The sequence below is a fragment of the Colius striatus genome, chromosome 22 (assembly GCF_028858725.1).
Source record: "Colius striatus isolate bColStr4 chromosome 22, bColStr4.1.hap1, whole genome shotgun sequence".
NCBI lineage: Eukaryota > Metazoa > Chordata > Aves > Coliiformes > Coliidae > Colius > Colius striatus.
The window spans coordinates 1,518,443-1,532,298 of record NC_084780.1 but is presented as its reverse complement, the minus strand read 5'-3'; positions in this window follow the sequence as shown (position 1 = coordinate 1,532,298).

The following is a 13,856-nucleotide window of genomic DNA, read 5'->3' as shown; positions in this document are numbered from 1 at the left end:
GATGGGACAGGGGAAAAGCAAGCCCCCTTCACCCATAAAACCCCCACCTGTACCTAAGAATAGTCCATTAGGATTCATGCTAGCCGAGTGGAAGCATTATCCTGAGATAAGAAATAAGGACAAGGCCAAAATGATACATTATTGTGTTGAGGTGTGGGGTGGGAAAGAGATATCTAGAAATATGTTTTGGCCAATGTATGGGTCATCTGAAGATTGGGTGAGACAAAAATTGAACTTTTATGTAAATAGTAAAATACCTTTTAGTCAAGAGGAAAGCGATTACGCTGCAATATGGATGGAAGCTCCGGGAGTTGCAGTATTCAATTTAAAACAGGAAAACGATTGCCAACGGAACAAGAAAAGGAATAAGAAAGAGGAGGAAGTACCCCTAATACCCCCTCCCTATGTACCTCCCGAGATCCCGGACGAGCCCCCACCCCCGCAAGCTCCCCCATTACCAGAACAAGAGAGCATGCAGGGACAAGAGGATCATTTACCAAGGGGACCCGTCACCCGACAAAGGACAAGGCAGCAAAATCTTTACCCCTTAAGGGAAATGCTGATGGGGGGACCACAGCCTGGAATAGGATTTATATCAGTTCCTCTCAATTCGGGAGATGTAAGGGATTTTAAAAAGGAAATGGGCAACTTATTGGAAGATCCACTGGGAGTATCAGAAAGAGTAGATCAGTTTCTAGGTCCCAATATCTATACCTGGGAAGAACTGCAGTCAATCCTAGGAATTTTATTCACTGCAGAAGAGAAAAATATGATTAGGCGGGCAGGAATGCGTATATGGGATGCCCAGCATGTGCAGGGCCCGCAAGCAGACCTTAAATGGCCACTGCAAAACCCCAATTGGAATCATCAAAATATGGAACATCGAGGTCATATGCAGGACCTGAGAACTATAATTATCCAGGGAATAAGAGAAGCCGTCCCGCGAGGACAGAACATAAATAAGGCTTTTAATGAGAGGCAAAAGAAAGAAGAAACCCCGACTGAGTGGTTAGAAAGACTAAGAAAGAATTTACAGCTTTATTCGGGAGTAGATCCCGACACCCCAGTAGGCCAGGCCCTGCTGAAGACACAGTTTGTAGCCAAGTCATGGGAAGACATTAGGAAGAAACTAGAAAAATTAGACAATTGGCAAGAGAGAGGCCTGGATGAATTATTGAGAGAGGCGCAGAAAGTGTATGTGCGGAGAGAGGAAGAAAGCTATCGTAGACAAGCAAAAATCATGGAAGAGAGTTATAGGAAGCAAGCAAAAATTATGGTAGCAGCAGTACAGGAGGGGAGACGGCCTAACAGAACCCCTCCAGAAATGCCACCCAAGGGAAAACCGAGAAACTTAAAAGAATTGCCCACCTGTTACTATTGTGGGAAATCTGGACACCTCAAAAAGAATTGTAGACAAAGAATCAGAGATGAAAGGATATTTAAGGAAGAATAGGGGAGTCAGGGGCTCTACATATTGGGGACACGTACGAACAATGAGCCCTTGATAAAATTAAAAATAGGTCCCCAAGCGCAAGAAGTAGAGTTTTTGGTAGACTCTGGGGCAGAGAGATCTACTATACAACATATACCCCCTGGATGTAAATTATCCAGGGAGACTGCCCAAGTAATTGGGGCAAAAGGAGAGCCCTTCAAAGTGGGTATTATACAACAAGTATTGATAGAAACAGAATCCAGAATGAGTATGGGTAATTTTCTTTTAGTCCCTGAAGCTGATTTCAATCTATTAGGGAGAGATCTGATGATAGAATTAGGAATAGGATTAGAAATCAAACAAGGAGGATTAGGAATTAAGCTGTTTAAACTTACGATTGAAGATGAACAAAAGATTAATCCTGAAGTATGGTATACTTCTGAAACGGTAGGCAGATTGGATATTACACCATTTAAAGTAACACTTAAGGATCCAGATAAACCCATCCGACTTAAGCAGTACCCTATATCCCTAGAAGGACAAAAGGGACTCAAACCGGAAGTTGAGAGACTAATATCCCAAAAACTATTGGAGCCATGTATGTCTCCTTTTAATACTCCAATCCTGCCGGTAAAGAAACCCAATGGAACATATAGATTAGTACATGATTTACGAGAAATTAACAAACGCACATTATCTAGATTCCCAGTAGTGGCTAATCCCTATACCCTCCTAAGCAAGTTAGGACCTGAAAATTTGTGGTATAGTGTAGTAGATTTAAAAGATGCTTTTTGGGCCTGCCCTTTGGACGAAAGTTGTCGAGATTACTTTGCCTTCGAGTGGGAAGACCCAGACACTGGACGCAAACAACAACTCAGATGGACAGTACTCCCTCAGGGGTTCACTGAAAGTCCCAATTTGTTTGGGCAAGCATTGGAACAAATCCTCCAAGATTTTGTCCTTGACCCGGGATTAACCTTAATTCAATATGTGGATGACCTTTTAATAGCGGGACAAACGGAGGATCAAGTGAGGAAAGGAAGCATAAAACTGTTGAACTTTCTAGGACTTAAAGGGTTGAAGGTATCAAAATCCAAATTGCAGTTTACAGAAGAAAAAGTAAAATATCTAGGGCATTATATTGAAAAAGGAGAGAAAATGATAGATCCGGAAAGAGTGCAAGGAATTTTATCTTTACCAGTCCCAAAAAGTAAGAGACAAATCAGACAGTTATTGGGATTGTTAGGATACTGTAAAATGTGGATAGAAAACTACAGCAGTAAAGTAAAGTTTTTATATACTAAACTCACTGCTTCTAATCGTGTGAGTTGGGAGAATTCAGATGAAGACCAATTGCAGGTAATAAAAAGGGATCTTGCGAATGCTCCAGTCTTGAGTTTACCAGATCTAAAAAGACCATTCTATTTATTTATAAACATTGACAATGGAACAGTATATGGAGTATTAACTCAAGAATGGGCAGGGAAAAAGAAACCCATAGGATATCTTTCTAAATTATTAGATCCTGTAAGCAGAGGATGGCCTACCTGCTTGCAAGCAATTGTGGGATGTGCCCTAATGGCTGAAGAAGCCCGGAAAATTACTTTTAACAGCACTCTAAAAATATTATCTCCCCACAATGTACGAAATGTTTTGAATCAAAAAGCTGAAAAATGGATTTCGGACGCAAGGCTTTTAAAATATGAAGGGATTCTCCTAGAAGCCCCTAATCTAAGTCTAGAGACCACATCACTGCAAAACCCAGCCCAATTTTTATTTGGAGAACCGATACAGACAGAAAACTTAACTCATGACTGTTTAAAAACCATAGAGGAACAGACAAAAATTAGGCCAGACTTAGAGGAAGAAGAACTCCTTGAGGGAGAAGTGATATTTGTGGACGGGTCTTCCAAAGTAGTAGAAGGAAAACGCAAATCAGGATATGCATTAGTAACTGGAACAACTTTAGAAGTATTGGAAGCTGGACCCTTAGACCCTACTTGGTCTGCCCAAGCATGTGAATTATATGCAATCTTGCAAGCATTAAAAAGGCTAAAAGGGAAAGTAGGGACTATTTATACAGACTCGAAGTATGCCTATGGGGTAATACATACATTTGGAAAAATATGGGAAGAACGAGGCTTAATTAATTCACAGGGAAGGGATCTTATACATCAAGAACTGATCAGAGAGGTATTACAAGCCTTAAGGGGCCCAACCAAAATTGCAGTAGTTCACATCAGGGGACATCAATCGGGAACGGAATTAAAAATAAGGGGAAATAATCGGGCTGATATAGAAGCTAAAAAGGCTGCCTTGCAGGTAAAGATGATAAAGCAAATTAATCCAAGTCCTAAACCAACAGAGGACTCTCCTACTTCCCCCATTTGTTTTACCTCACGGGAGGAACAAAAATTAACAAAAATGGGGATCCAACAAAACGCAGATGGGAAATGGAAGTTACCTGATGGAAGAGAAGTATTGCCTAAGGCAGTAGCATTCCAATTATTGTCTAGGATACATCAGAAAACTCATTGGGGAAGCCAGGCTCTCATTGATCAATTTGCCCTTAAATATATGAGCATTGGAATACATGATCTGGCAAAATCAATAACTCGCAACTGTGAAATTTGTTTGCGAGTAAATCGGTCCGTACAGAGAAAGCTACCAAAAGGGGGTCGCCCAGGGGCAGTAAGGCCTTTTTCTAAGATTCAAATAGATTTCGCTGAGCTTCCAAAAGTGGGTAAATACAGATATATCCTAGTTTTGATAGACCACTTAACACACTTTATAGAAGCATTCCCCACCGCAAGGGCGACTGCACAAACTGTTGCCAAAGTTTTGTTAGAAAATATAGTACCCAGGTATGGAGTGGCAGAAAGTATTGATTCAGACCAGGGACCCCATTTTACTTCCAGGGTTATAAAAGCTCTATCGGATGCATTAGGGATAAGGTGGGAAGAACATACCCCTTGGCACCCTCAAAGCTCAGGGCTAGTGGAAAGGGTTAATGGAGAACTGAAGAAACAGTTAACAAAGCTTATGATAGAAACGAGACTTAATTGGGTTAAATGTTTGCCACTAGCACTTCTAAATCTGAGGACATTACCCCGAGCAGATTTAGGGATATCTCCTTTTGAAATGTTATATGGAATGCCGTATGAAGTGGGGATACCCCGAGATCACCCAGGAGTTATGGATAAGCTGTTAAAAACATATGTTACAGAATTAATGGCATTCAGAAACAAGTTATGGGAAAAAGGGCAGATTGTACAACGACCACCCTTAAACATTAACTTACATCAGGTGCAACCTGGAGACTGGGTCCTGGTTCGAACCTGGAAAGAAAATAACCTACAACCACACTGGGAGGGTCCATACCTAGTACTTCTTACAACCAATACTGCTGTGAGAACTGCCGAGCGCGGATGGACTCATGCCAGCCGAATTAAAGGACCTGTGCCAAAGCCTGAATGGGAAGTAACAAGTCCTCCAGGAGAATTAAAAGTAAAACTGAGTCGGAAAACTGGACCAAATTGACTAAATAGTATTAATGGACCAACTGACATTCAGAGTCGAAAGGAAATATTTACGCAAGTGATATATGCATTAGATGTATTAGCTTATGTTATAATACTAAATGCTATCTTGTGTGTGTTATCAATGATTAGTTTACGATGAAAAGTAGTGGACTCATTGCATAAGAGGGATCCCACCCAGGGGTGTCTGTTACCCCTGTTAGGAGGTTTAATAAGAATCAACTGATTCGGCCTTAAGAATAAGGGTGGAGAATGGAACTTTAGAACTGGAATTCAGAGAGTGATACAAAGAATTAACCCTGCTCTGTGTTGATATCACTCGAATGAACCGGCTCCCTTTGTGGCAAGAATCCTGAGAGGAGTCTGTCGACACCAGGTGAATAACCCGAGGTGCGACTCTCCCGACATTAAAAATCGTAACTGGAACACCTATATCCAAAGATCTATAAAGAAAGGGCGGACAACCCTTCCTGAAGATTACCCCTGCTGCCGAGAAGATGGGTCACCCCGTGTCTCGAAGCAACCGAGTCGACGGGCGAGGCAGAGGGCAAAAAGAAAGTGGAAGGCAAGCCCCAGGAATAGGTGGATCCAGGAAATTATGGAGCAGGAAATGCCGAGGGACTGGGAATGAAATTAGGGGAGGAATTGGAACATATAAATATAGTCAAGGCAATGAAAAAGCTACTTCTCTGAAGTTATTATTGTTAGTTTTGCTTTTATGGATTAAGGGTGTAAAAGCTAGCCCACACCAACCTTATAAATGGAGCTTGATTAGGTGGGAGGATCAGAAGGTTTTACGGAGTATAACCACACCAGGGGCACCCTCATTTGATACCAACTTATGTGCACTCCTACCAGGAGCATCAGGATGGCCATGTCTTACAAAACTAGGTTTTTACTTTTGTCCAGCCTCGAATCCGGGAAAGAGCTATTGCAATTACCCCGGGGAATATTATTGTGGATACTGGGGTTGTGAAACTGTCGCTCACGGATTCACCCCAGGTGGAGGGCCTGACAAATACATACATATTGGATGGTCACAAGGATGTAAACCTACTAATGTGTGGCAGGCTGTGGCTGTGGGGGCTGATTGGGATTCAACCTCCTGCACGACCTTTTTTATTAATATAAGCAACCCCACGGACCTTGGCTGGCTGGTAGGGAAAACATGGGGAGTTAGGCTATGGGAGACAGGAAGGGATCGAGGGGGGCACTTTCTGATAAAAAAGGAATTAGCTCCGAAAAACAGTCATCTAATAGGTCCAAATGCAGCAATAGAAGAAGATCAAAAGGAGCGTCCTACCTCAGCCGGTAAGAACGACTCCTCTAACCAAAACACAACAAACATCACCCCAGGAAGGTCAGAGCATACTATAACTACCCCCAGCCTTCAGATTCCATCCGCGAGAACTTACAGTGTCTTGTGGGAAGTTATGCAAGCTAGCTTAGAAGTACTTAATCAAACATTTCCAAATCTAACTAGAGAATGTTGGCTATGTTATGACATCCGACCCCCCTTCTATGAAGCCATTGGGCTGGATGCAAAGATAAAAAGAGCCAACGGCACTAATCCTGCTGAATGTCAATGGACAAGCAGAAATGTAACTGAACAAGCCCCAGGAATTACTCTCTTTAGAGTTACAGGAAAAGGAACATGTATAGGAAATGTTAGTGTCCAAAATAACAACTTATGCAACCGGACTATACAACCTAAAGGGGCAGACTGGCTTATTCCAGCTAAAAACGCTAAATGGGTTTGCAGTAAAACAGGGGTATCCCCCTGTGTATCTGTCACTCTTCTGAAAAGCGTTAATGATTTTTGTGTACAAGTCCTTATTGTTCCTAAGATAATCTACCATCCTAAAGACTATGTCCTGAACCGCCAACCAACATCTCAAAGACATTATGTAGTTAAGAGAGAACCATTTTCAGCCCTCACACTAGCAATACTACTGACAGTAGCCGGAACTGGAGTAGGCACAGGGGCTGCTGCCCTAATTACCCAGCCACAGAAACTAAACGCTTTAAGACATTCAGTAGACGAAGATTTGAAAAAAATAGATGAGTCTATCACAGCATTAACCAATTCCGTTAGATCTTTATCAGAAGTAGTACTACAAAATAGACGGGGACTGGACCTGCTGTTTTGGCAACAAGGAGGACTTTGTGTAGCCTTAAAAGAGGAATGTTGTACTTATGTAGACAAAACTGGTATTGTATTAGATACCTTAGGAGAATTACGGAAACAGCTGGAGAAAAGAGAAAGAGAAAGAGAAGCACACCAAAGTTGGTACGAAACATGGTTTAACCATTCCCCATGGTTAACTACCCTGCTGTCTACGATAGCTGGGCCTTTGATCCTATTAATTTTAGGTTTGACATTTGGACCTTGTATTTTTAATAAGGTGATTGAAATAGTTAAGGGAAGACTAGAGGCAGCTCATCTGTTACTAATTAGAGCCAAATATGAGTCTCTAGAAGATACAGATAAGGAAGAAGATTTAGAATGGAGCAAAAATGAACTAAAACGATTTAATGAACAAAACAAATTGACCTAAGAGAAAAAGGGGGGAATTGTTATAAACATGTTTTGTTCAAATTAAAGATGTAAGGGCTGGATGTGGTTTACGCAAAATATGTTAAGCGATATTTTCCAGGAACCTCACCCACACAGGAACCGTTAAAGTGGCAGAGGAGAAGAGGAGCCCCAGCAACAAGAAGGACATGCGCAGAGTACTACCATAAATCCGGAAGTTGAACTGTATAAAAGGAGGAGCTTAGACCGACGTCGGCGCGGCAGTTGGCAGGACGGTGATCCCCCTGTCGCCCAGCGCTGCATTGCCTTATCGCTACGCTTGCTGTAATTAATAAAATTGCTGATTGGCTTAAGCAACAGTGTTTGACCCATGTGTTGCTAAAATTCCTCCATAACAATGTTAGGCCCGATGGGGCAAGGCAATCTGAGTTCCAGTTAGATGAATTTAATGCACAATCAAGACCAGAGTCAGAGCCATGGTTAAAGCAGTTGCTGTCACGCAGACAGCAGGCCGCTTTCTCTTCCTTCAAGGTCGGGCTGTTTTCAGCTAACGAGGTAACAGCCCAAGGTGGAAAACAACTACGGGGGAAAAACAAGATGGGAAAATGTGAGGGAGCTTGCTTATCGCAGAAACCGCAAGTAGGATGAGCATAAGAATGTAATCTATTAGCTGCTGTTGCTGAGCTAGCTTTGAAGCTGCTGTGTACATAAGTTAGAGCCTGCTCTCAATGAAGAAGAAGATTTCTGCTATCACTCACATTGAGTAGGACTGATTTCTTCCCACCCAGCTGAGAATCGGACCCTGGGTTGATCGCCGCATGAAGTAGGCTTCGTGCCTGGGTTTTTCAGGCTTTTGTGCCTGGGTTTCAGGCCTTCGTGCCTGGGTTTTTCAAGCCTTTGTGCCTGCGTATTTCAGGCTTTTGTGCCTGGGTTTCAGGCCTTCGTGCCTGGGTTTCAGGCTTCGTGCCTGGGTTTTCAGGCTTCATGCCTGGGTTTCAGGCCTTCGTGCCTGGGTTTTTCAGGCCTTCGTGCCTGGGTTTTTCAGGCTTTTGTGACTGGGTTTCAGGCCTTCGTGCCTGGGTTTCAGGCCTTCGTGCCTGGGTTTCAGGCTTCGTGCCTGGGTTTCAGGCCTTCGTGCCTGGGTTTCAGGCTTCAAGCCTGGGTTTTTCAGGCTTCAAGCCGAAAACTTCGCGGCAGAACCTGCCTTCCTGCTTTCTTGTAGCTCCCATACTCAGTGGCAAAACTTAACAGACACATGTATTTTTTCAATGGGAGCTGAGGATAAAAACTCTGGTATTGAAGACAGCTCCCACAGGAAAGCAGCTGCAAATGTGACACCGTGCTGGCTGCTAGACTGCATGGGGACCTACTTACTACTGTAGCTGGGGTCTGCCTTCCTGCTTTCTTGCAGCTCCCATAATCAGTGGTATACCTTAATAGACAAAATGTATTTTTTTCAATGGGAGCTGAGGAGAAAAAGTGTGGTATTGAAGATAGCTCCCTTAGGAGAGCAGCTGCAAATGTGACACCGTGCTGGCTGATAGACTGCATGGGGACCTACTTACTACTGTAGCTGGGGTCTGCCTTCCTGCTTTCTTGTAGCTCCCATACTCAGTGGCATAACTTAACAGACAAAATGTATTTTATTCAATGGGAGCTGAACGGAAAAAGTGTGGTATTGAAGATAGCTCCCACAGGCAAGCAGCTGCAAATGTGACACCGTGCTGGCTGATAGACTGCATGGGGACCTACTTACTACTGTAGCTGGGGTCTGGCTTCCTGCTTTCTTGTAGCTCCCATATTCAGTGGCATAACTTAACAGACACATGTATTTTTTCAAAGGGAGCTGAGGAGAAAAAGTGTGGTATTGAAAATAGCTCCCACAGGAAAGCAGCTGCAAATGTGACACCGTGCTGGCTGATAGACTGCATGGGGACCTACTTACTACTGTAGCTGGGGTCTGCCTTCCTGCTTTCTTGTAGCTCCCATACTCAGTGGCATAACTTAACAGACACATGTATTTTTTCAATGGGAGCTGAGGAGAAAAAGTGTGGTATTGAAGATAGCTCCCACAGGAAAGCAGCTGCAAATGTGACACCGTGCTGGCTGATAGACTGCATGGGGACCTACTTACTACTGTAGCTGGGGTCTGCCTTCCTGCTTTCTTGTACCTCCCGTGCCCAGTGGCATAACTTAACAGACACATGTATTTTTTCAATGGGAGCTGAGGAGAAAAAGTGTGTTATTGAAGATAGCTCCCACAGGAAAGCAGCTGCAAATGTGACACCGTGCTGGCTGATAGACTGCATGGGGACCTACTTACTACTGTAGCTGGGGTCTGCCTTCCTGCTTTCTTGTAGCTCCCATACTCAGCGGTATACCTTAACAGACACATGTATTTTTTCAATGGGAGCTGAACAGAAAAAGTGTGGTATTGAAGATAGCTCCCACAGGAAAGCAGCTGCAAATGTGACACCGTGCTGGCTGATAGACTGCATGGGGACCTACTTACTACTGTAGCTGGGGTCTGCCTTCCTGCTTTCTTGTAGTTCCCATACTCAGTGGCATAACTTAACAGACACATGTATTTTTTTAATGGGAGCAGAACAGAAAAAGTGTGGTATTGAAGATAGCTCCCACAGGAAAGCAGCTGCAAATGTGACACCGTGCTGGCTGATAGACTGCATGGGGACCTACTTACTACTGTAGCTGGGGTCTGGCTTCCTGCTTTCTTGTAGCTCCCATACTCAGTGGCATAACTTAACAGACACATGTATTTTTTCAATGGGAGCTGAGGAGAAAAAGTGTGGTATTGAAGATAGCTCCCACAGGAAAGCAGCTGCAAATGTGACACCGTGCTGGCTGATAGACTGCATGGGGACCTACTTACTACTGTAGCTGGGGTCTTATCGAGGAGTGGTTAAGGGAGAATGGACATGGATCCCAGGGTATAATGTTAGGCCCGATGGGGCAAGGCAATCTGAGTTCCAGTTAGATGAATTTAATGCACAATCAAGACCAGAGTCAGAGCCATGGTTAAAGCAGTTGCTGTCACGCAGACAGCAGGCCGCTTTCTCTTCCTTCAAGGTCGGGCTGTTTTCAGCTAACGAGGTAACAGCCCAAGGTGGAAAACAACTACGGGGGAAAAACAAGATGGGAAAATGTGAGGGAGCTTGCTTATCGCAGAAACCGCAAGTAGGATGAGCATAAGAATGTAATCTATTAGCTGCTGTTGCTGAGCTAGCTTTGAAGCTGCTGTGTATATAAGTTAGAGGCTGCTCTCAATGAAGAAGAAGATTTCTGCTATCACTCACATTGAGTAGGACTGATTTCTTCCCACCCAGCTGAGAATCGGACCCTGGGTTGATCGCCGCATGAAGTAGGCTTCGTGCCTGGGTTTTTCAGGCTTTTGTGCCTGGGTTTCAGGCCTTCGTGCCTGGGTTTTTCAGGCCTTTGTGCCTGCGTATTTCAGGCTTTGTGCCTGGGTTTCAGGCCTTCGTGCCTGGGTTTTTCAGGCCTTCGTGCCTGGGTTTTTCAGGCTTTTATGACTGGGTTTCAGGCCTTCGTGCCTGGGTTTCAGGCCTTTCTGCCTGGGTTTCAGGCCTTCGTGCCTGGGTTTCAGGCTTCGTGCCTGGGTTTCAGGCTTCGTGCCTGGGTTTCAGGCCTTCGTGCATGGGTTTGAGGCCTTCGTACCTGGGTTTCAGGCCTCGTGCCTGGGTTTCAGGCCTTCGTGCCTGGGTTTCAGGCTTCGTGCCTGGGTTTCAGGCCTTCGTGCCTGGGTTTCAGGCTTTGTGCCTGGGTTTCAGGCCTTCGTGCCTGGGTTTCAGGCTTCAAGCCTGGGTTTTTCAGGCCAAGAGCCGAAAACTTCGCGGCACGGTCTGCCTTCCTGCTTTCTTGTAGCTCCCATACTCAAGGCATAACTTAACAGACACATGTATTTTTTCAATGGGAGCTGAGGATAAAAACTCTGGTATTGAAGATAGCGCCAACAGGAAAGCAGCTGCAAATGTGACACCGTGCTGGCTGATAGACTACAGGGAGACCTACTTACTACTATAGCTGGGGTCTGCCTTCCTGCTTTCTTGTAGGTCCCATTCTCAATGGTATACGTTAATAGACACATGTATTTTTTCAATGGGAGCTCAACAGAAAAAGTGTGGTATTGAAGATAGCTCCCACAGGAAAGGAGCTGCAAATGTGACACCGTGCTGGCTGATAGACTGCATGGGGACCTACTTACTACTGTAGCTGGGGTCTGCCTTCCTGCTTTCTTGTAGCTCCCATACTCACTGCTGTACCTTAACAGACACATGTATTTTTTCAAAGGGAGCTAAACAGAAAAAGTGTGGTATTGAAGATAGCTCCCACAGGAAAGCAGCTGCAAATGTGACACCGTGCTGGCTGATAGACTGCATGGGGACCTACTTACTACTGTAGCTGGGGTCTGCCTTCCTGCTTTCTTGTAGCTCCCATACTCAGTGGCATAACTTAACAGACACATGTATTTTTTCAATGGGAGCTGAACAGAAAAAGTGTGGTATTGAAGATAGCTCCCACAGGAAAGCAGCTGCAAATGTGACACCGTGCTGGCTGATAGACTGCATGGGGACCTACTTACTACTGTAGCTGGGGTCTGCCTTCCTGCTTTCTAATAGCTCACATACTCAGTGGCATAACTTAACAGACACATGTATTTTTTCAATGCGAGCTGAACAGAAAAAGTGTGGTATTGAAGATAGCTCCCACAGGAAAGGAGCTGCAAATGTGACACCGTGCTGGCTGATAGACTGCATGGGGACCTACTTACTACTGTAGCTGGGGTCTGCCTTCCTGCTTTCTTGTAGCTCCCATACTCAGTGGCATAACTTAACAGACAAAATGTTTTTTTTTCCAATGGGAGCTGAGGAGAAAAAGTGTGGTATTGAAGATAGCTCCCACAGGAAAGCAGCTGCAAATGTGACACCGTGCTGGCTGATAGACTGCATGGGGACCTACTTACTACTGTAGCTGGGGTCTGTCTTCCTGCTTTCTTGTAGCTCCCATATTCAGTGGTATAACTTAACAGACACATGTATTTTTTCAATGGGAGCTGAGGATAAAAACTGTGGTATTGAAGATAGCTCCCACAGGAAAGCAGCTGCAAATGTGACACCGTGCTGGCTGATAGACTGCATGGGGACCTACTTACTACTGTAGCTGGGGTCTGCCTTCCTGCTTTCTTGTACCTCCCGTGCTCAGTGGCATAACTTAACATACACATGTATTTTTTCAAAGGGAGCTGAGGATAAAAACTCTGGTATTGAAGATAGCTCCCACAGGAAAGCAGCTGCAAATGTGACACCGTGCTAGCTGCTAGACTGCATGGGGACCTACTTACTACTGTAGCTGGGGTCTGCCTTCCTGCTTTCTTGTAGCTCCCATACTCAGTGGCATAACTTAACAGACACATGTATTTTTTCAATGGGAGCTGAACAGAAAAAGTGTGGTATTGAAGATAGCTCCCTTAGGAGAGCAGCTGCAAATGTGACACCGTGCTGGCTGATAGACTGCATGGGGACCTACTTACTACTGTAGCTGGGGTCTGCCTTCCTGTTTTCTTGTAGCTCCCATACTCAGTGGCATAACATAACAGACAAAATGGTTTTTTTACAATGGGAGCTGAGGAGAAAAAGTGTGGTATTGAAGATAGCTCCCACAGGAAAGCAGCTGCAAATGTGACACCGTGCTGGCTGATAGACTGCATGGGGACCTACTTACTACTGTAGCTGGGGTCTGCCTTCCTGCTTTCTTGTAGCTCCCATACTCAGTGGCCTAACTTACCATACACATGTATTTTTTCAAAGGGAGCTGAGGATAAAAACTGTGGTATTGAATATAGCTCCCACAGGAAAGCAGCTGCAAATGTGACACCGTGCTGGCTGATAGACTGCATGGGGACCTACTTACTACTGTAGCTGGGGTCTGCCTTCCTGCTTTCTTGTACCTCCCGTGCTCAGTGGCATATCTTAACAGACACATGTATTTTTTCAATGGGAGCTGAGGAGAAAAAGTGTGTTATTGAAGATAGCTCCCACAGGAAAGCAGCTGCAAATGTGACACCGTGCTGGCTGATAGACTGCATGGGGACCTACTTACTACTGTAGCTGGGGTCTGCCTTCCTGCTTTCTTGTAGCTCCCATACTCAGCGGTATACCTTAACAGACACATGTATTTTTTCAATGGCAGGTGAAAAAGTGTGGTATTGAAGATAGCTCCCACAGGAAAGCAGTTGGAAATGTGACACCGTGCTGGCTGATAGACTGCATGGGGACCTACTTACTACTGTAGCTGGGGTCTGCCTTCCTGCTTT